This window comes from Adiantum capillus-veneris, chromosome 11, assembly GCF_014529385.1.
Source record: "Adiantum capillus-veneris isolate H3 chromosome 11, ASM1452938v2, whole genome shotgun sequence".
NCBI classification, from domain to species: Eukaryota; Viridiplantae; Streptophyta; class Polypodiopsida; order Polypodiales; family Pteridaceae; genus Adiantum; species Adiantum capillus-veneris.
Window position 1 is genome coordinate 111268658 of NC_140941.1, and position 6348 is coordinate 111275005.

The 6348-nt window shown below is 41.0% G+C and overlaps 1 pseudogene; it reads left to right on the forward strand.

The window, feature by feature from the left end:
* The first annotated feature begins 4822 nt into the window (after positions 1-4822).
* On the forward strand, positions 4823-5926 carry LOC147447825 (uncharacterized; annotated as a pseudogene).
* The last annotated feature ends 422 nt before the right edge of the window (positions 5927-6348 follow it).

Here is a 6348-nt window from a genome sequence, read left to right on the forward strand (position 1 = left end):
AAATGCTATTCTCTAATGTTGCATTCACCTTTTTGGATTTAAAATTGTATTCATAAGAGTTTGATCCCATGATCCATGATGTAAAGTATTGATAAAAGGTCTTTTGATTTAAGAACTTCATAAAGATTCATTTTACTAATTTATTTTATCAATTTTTTTGTTTAATAAATTTATTTTTGACTTTTGAAAAGAAGCCTTAGAGATGTGTTGGTTTAGGTATACTTTCAATGTTTTCAGTGATGATTGAGACTTACCTTAATTGTTATTTTGGTTTTAAAATATTAAATGGTTATTTTATTTCACCTTTCATTTCACTTCCTCACATGACTTGACTTCTCTTGCATTGTATTCTTTTAGAATGATAAAGTGAAACTTCACCTTGCATAATTTTAGTAAGTTGTATACATACATACACACATACATATATAATACATGTTAATGAGTTTTTTTATTATATATGTAAATTTATTTATTTGTTTATATATATATATGAGAGCAAATCCTGATAAAGAGAAGAAAAATATATGCAATGATGTCAAAACTTAGTTCAAAAATCTTACAAATTTCAAAAAAAAATCTAGTATTTTTGGTTTGCTTCTTTGCGAGGAGGACACTTGATCGCTTAATAAAAGAGACATTTTCGAACACTACTTCACCTTATATAATTCTAATTAAACTCATTTTTTATTTAAGAAAGCCATCGTGACCCTTTCACTTGTTTCTCATAAAAGAAGCACTAAAATGTTTCGTTTTTTAATTCTTGATTTTCTTGTTTTTATTTTACTTCCTTCTAATTTTACTTTGTTTCAAAATGTTGATGTGCAATGTGTAGCTTTCACATTATTTAAGTGGGTCCTTCATAATGTACAAACCATTTGTGACCATATGTATAATATATAAAACAATTTTATATTAAAACATTATAAGAATTCCATATGATTGTAAGCACTTGTTTAAACTTACTCTCCTTCATCTTCCCTTAACTTAGAAGGCTTTTGTGCCTCCTTACCTTGTTTTTTTTTTCAATAATGAGTGAATTATGTTATTGTAACCAAGTTGCAAATTCTACTCATGCTCGTGCCGAGCCATGACATCTCCCAGCAACCATAGATACATCAGTTGATAGGGGAGCCACCCCAAGACATTGAAAAGGACCCCCGATAAAAACTTGGCTCAACGTGGAGCAAACCTCGACTTGAGCAAGGACCCATATACTACCCAATCAATGCAACACCAATCGCCTTGTTCCATTCATCCGAGTTCATCCATTTCCTCCACAATATCTTCCCTACTTTCTTGTTTAATCTCTGTGAACCTAGCTATTTCCAAGGTATTCTCGAAGACCCGATAGTTTGTGGCCGTCCACACGTGTTTGAAGTAACAGAATCTAATAGTTTACATGCTTATAAGTAGTGCTTAACTCTTGAACATTTTCCCACTGAGAAGGTCCTATGGGGGCCATGGAGAACTTTGTTCAAATTTTATGTGTTTCAGTGGCAAAGGATGTAGTATTATATTCCCTGTGAATTTATTGAATAAAGAATGCTTAAAATATGCCTCAATATAAATGATGTATCTAGGTTTGCTATTCCCAAACTTATCAAAAGTTTGGGAGACCTACCGGGTCTACACCCCAATTACACGGAATCTACCAAGATCCGGCCTACCCTCTCTCTCCTCTCTCTTCCGCTTTGCCCTCACCCGGGACGTTGTGCCCTCACGCGACTGAGGCCCCATCGCCATACCCTCCTCGAGCTGCACCTGACCTAAGGCGAGCTCTCTCGCTCTCTCTCCCCCGCTCTGCCCTCACACGACTGAGGCCCCATGGCAGTCTCTCTCGCTCTCCCCTCTGCGCTGCATCCCCAGCCATCCTGAGACCCTGCTGCAGTCAGACGAGCTCACCCGAGCTCTCTCGCTCTCTCTCCCGCTCTGCCCTCACGCGACCGAGGCCCCATGGCAGTCTCTCCCGCTCTGCGCTCACGCGACTGACGCCCGATGTGAAATTAGATTTCTCTGTCTCTCTCTCCTTCCTCTTTCCACGTGCCGCATGTGATCTCTCTCTCTCTCTCTCTCTCTCTCTCTCTCTCTCTCTCTCTCTGCCACGTGCCGGCTCCGACCCTCTTTTCGCTCAAAGCCTCAAGAGGATCTCCCAGATACCCTTTAATTAACGTGCTTCAAAATTGGGGATCCCTTAGGGGCAACTTTACTAAGAATTAGTGATGTTGAAGCTTTACTAAGAATTAGTCTTAGAGAAAGTAGGTTGATTTAGCCTTCTCCCACCTTGGCTACTTTGCCTTTTTATTTGGCATGTGTTATTTCAAACATATAACCATGAGTGTGCGAACCATCCTCTATATATATATATATATATATATATATATATATATATATATAGAGAGAGAGAGAGAGAGAGAGAGAAAATATAGTATTTTAAATTTGTCCATATTATAGCTATAGTGCATGATCAGTGCCTCTAGAGATAAGAAATCCTGCAATAATGTAGTCTAAGTGGCAATTTTGTAACCCAAAGCTTGTCTCAACGATATCACAAGAAGATTTAGAACTTTTCTCATGTAGAAAAGGGAGCCTTTTTCAATGTTTTTCATACAATGCATAACATCATGAGCTTCTGCTCGGGAGGCACCGCATACCTAGCTAGGTATGCCATGCCTCCCTCACATAAGCTCATGATGTTGAGGCGAGTCATAATGTGGGAATTATTGTGAGAATCCGTCAAAAACTTCTTGTGGATGCTTTCAAGATGCAAACAAAGGTGATCACAATGAGAGAGAGAGTCCCTCACATTGCACAAAGGTTGACCATAGCTTTGTGAAGCACATTGTTTCTATCCAACAACCCCTAACTATCAATCTCATTTTGATTTTTTTTCTCATGTCAACGTCTCAAAATCACATCGCGAACGCACTCGAGAATCGAGATACAAGCATAGGTGATTGGATCTAGAGAGACCCTCACTTTGCATTCAATACTAGCAATCTGCTACGTCACAACCTTATCCCCTTGGACATATTTTGCGATCAATGCTCTCCTAAAGATAATAATCCGGACACGTAGCTTGTCAACTGTTTTTTTTTTCCTTTTGTGAGTTGAGAACACAAAAGTGAGAAAAAATAATGTCAACCAAAGCAATGCCACCCCCGCGATGTTTTTTTACAAGGATCCCTAACTAACAATCTCATCATGAACACCTAAGTTTACCCATTCAACTTCTTGCCTTTCACCCCATGCCATTAAGATGGAAGCATAAGTAAATGCCATTGGTTGTTGATTTTTAGAGCTCCATCTGCAGCCTATCCATTGCTACATCAGTTGTACCACTATCAAGGTTGTCTTAATGCTAGATCTATTGCGTTTGTAGCATTTTACTTTTGCAACCATCAGTCAACTATTGATTCCTCTCACATTGGGTGTGCAAATCAGCCCCAAATCTATGTCGTTGGTACACCTAAACCATCTGGACACTTGGAGTTGACCAAAGTAGGTGTTTTCTAGTGATTTTGAAGGTGATGTAGTGTTTGGACATAAGGCGAGACCAGGTGAATGCAAGCTGGTGCACTAGAAGGTTAAGAATTTTGTGTAACAATTTCCTAAACCATGCAAAGTAGGTGTATAGAATGGTGCCATGGGGTGAGTTATGAAGAGGAAAGTGAGTCAGAACTAACATTGGTGTATGAGAAGGCAACAATCTCTCATACAAAAAAAAGTGCAGATTAGAAAAATTTTGAAAAAAACAACCCATTCAAAGAAAGGAAAATGATGTTTCGAACGTTCTTGCCTCTCACACATAGAGTCAAATTTTGCACCGCCTAGGAGATATTTCAGTTTCAAGTTGCAAGAAGAGAAAGGAGGGAGCAGAGAGAGTGTTTTGGGAACAAAGAGACCTTTCCCACCCTCATACACATACAATCTATGCAATCAAGCTTTTCAAAGCTAGCTTTTTTACTCTTTGGTGTCATGTCCATTGGTTTTATTTCATCTCTTTCTCATAGCTAGTTTTTTTACTATTTGGTGTCATCTCCATTGGTTTTTTTCCATCTCTTTCTCTGTTTTGTGCAAATGCATGTGTCTTTTCATGTTGGTCCGGTGTCCGCCCTTAGGACCAAGTAACACCCAGCCTTTAATGAGGGGTGACAATGATATCAAGGGGTGGGAAGTGGGCGTACGGCTATCGGGGGGATCTGGAGCGTCCGTCACTTGAAAACTAAACCCGGACAGCGTGTTGGCCTGGTGATCCACCTTAGCAAGAACTAAACCCAGGCAGGCATGCCCTCGCTTGACGCTCCACCTCAGCAAAAACTAAACCCAGACAGGCATGCCCACGTGGCGGGGTTTGGGAGGTAAACATGGATGAAAAAGGGATCCGCGCTGGCAGGCCACTCAGTGCTTGGAGGGGATCCCTGACATTTTGCATGCATGCATGAGGGAGTGGCATGGGGGGATGCCGAAGCTGCAATCACTGATGTGCAAGGTATAGCCCACGGGACATGCAGGCGGTTGAGGACCAGCAAGTGTTCATGAGGGGTGTTTGTGTTCGACTCGAGGTTGGCAAGTGCTGCATTCTAACGTGTTGAACAAAGAGGGGGAAGGCACACTTGTTTGTGATAGCTTCCCAGTATGCATACGCTACTACTTGTGGATGAATGAATGCATATGCTCTTTCTCTTTTGCCAGACACACACACACACACACACATGAATGCAATCGGTTGCTCCACACACACACACACACACACACACACACACAAATGTAATAGGTCATCTCCCACACATACACACAACCATTTGAATGCATTGTTGTGCTAATGGTTGTGTGCATGGCAGTAAGCACCCTTAAAGATGGGGCGATCACCCAGAAAAAAGCCAAGCAAGAGTACTCGTGTGGGAGCTACTTCCTCTCACATGACACTGGCCAACTCCATGCTTCTCGGAGATTTAGCTCAGAGGAGGGGTAATCCCTCAGGGGATGCAAAGAGTCAGGTACTTGAGCATGTGGATGGGGTCAATGAGATTCAGGAAGAGTTGTTGCCTTCTCAAGAGGAGAGCTTCAACAACCCCCTCATGTCTCCTGGTTAAAAATTGTCAGCATCTCCGGTGAGAAGAAGCCCGCGGCCGCTGGTCATGCATAATCCGCCCACACCTCCTAGCCTCAACAACCGCTTGCGAAAGAAGATGGCTAGTTCAAGTGTTGCTAATGCCTCCTACAACGAAGAGCTAAGAGATGATCCTAATGGCATAGAAGAGAAAGCACAAGCAAAGAAGGAAGTGGCAACAAACATTGATCCTTGCAAATTCTATGTAGAGATTGAGCTCCTTGATGGAAGACTAGCACGCCAATGTCGCGCAAGTGAGGATTTCCCCTCGCGTTCAGCCTTCATATTCAAGAGATTGAGGATGATGACACACCTCAAGGAGTCTCATGGTATTGACATAGAGACTCCAAAGCGTCCTGGAGGTCGGCCCTTGCACAAAGAGGCAGAGAGAAGATCTAATTTGCTACGTAATCCTGAGGTTAAGGCTTGGAAGAAAGCAGCCATGAAAAGGTTCGTCGATAAACATTGGAAGTTCAAGAAAAACTGCAAGTGATATCAACACCTCATGCGCATTTGAGCATTACAAGTATGGAAGGAGCTTGGTGGACAGTACAAGGAGATGGATCAAGCAAGTTCAAGCAAGGTTAACCTGTGACACTTGCAAAATTTTCTTAAAGTAAACTTGCTAAATCCTTAGGTTAAGGCTTGGAAGAAAGCAGCCATGAAAAGGTTCGTTGATAAAGATTGGAAGTTCAAGCAAAACTGCAAGCGATATCAACACCTCATGCGCATTCGAGCATTACAAATATGGAAGGAGCTTGGTGGACAATACAAGGAGATGGATCCATGTCCAAACAATTTGTGGAAAGCAATTAGCAATGTGAAGGAAGGAAGCACCATGTTCAAATCTACTCCCATCATGGTACTAAACCTAGATCATGAGCACCAAAACCTAGAGTTCCAGTCATTCTATGGTAACATTGGATCCTTGGTAGTCATAGAAATAAAGTTGTGCACATTGAAGTCTTTACCATCATATACAAATAGCACAAATCCAAATTGGAAGTGAGAGTTGTATTGTCATACCGCAACAACACGCAGGTCACATACTAGTATTTTAAATTGAATGTATTAGGTTTTTTGTTTTGTTTTAGGAGTGGGGTAAAAATTTTCATATGCAAAATATTCAAACAAAACACAAGCCTTGGCAAAAATATTATTAGTAGAAACTAAAATGCTAGAATTACTTTCATAAATTAGAAATTAGTATAAGTAGAGAAGGGTGGGGCGGGGAGAGA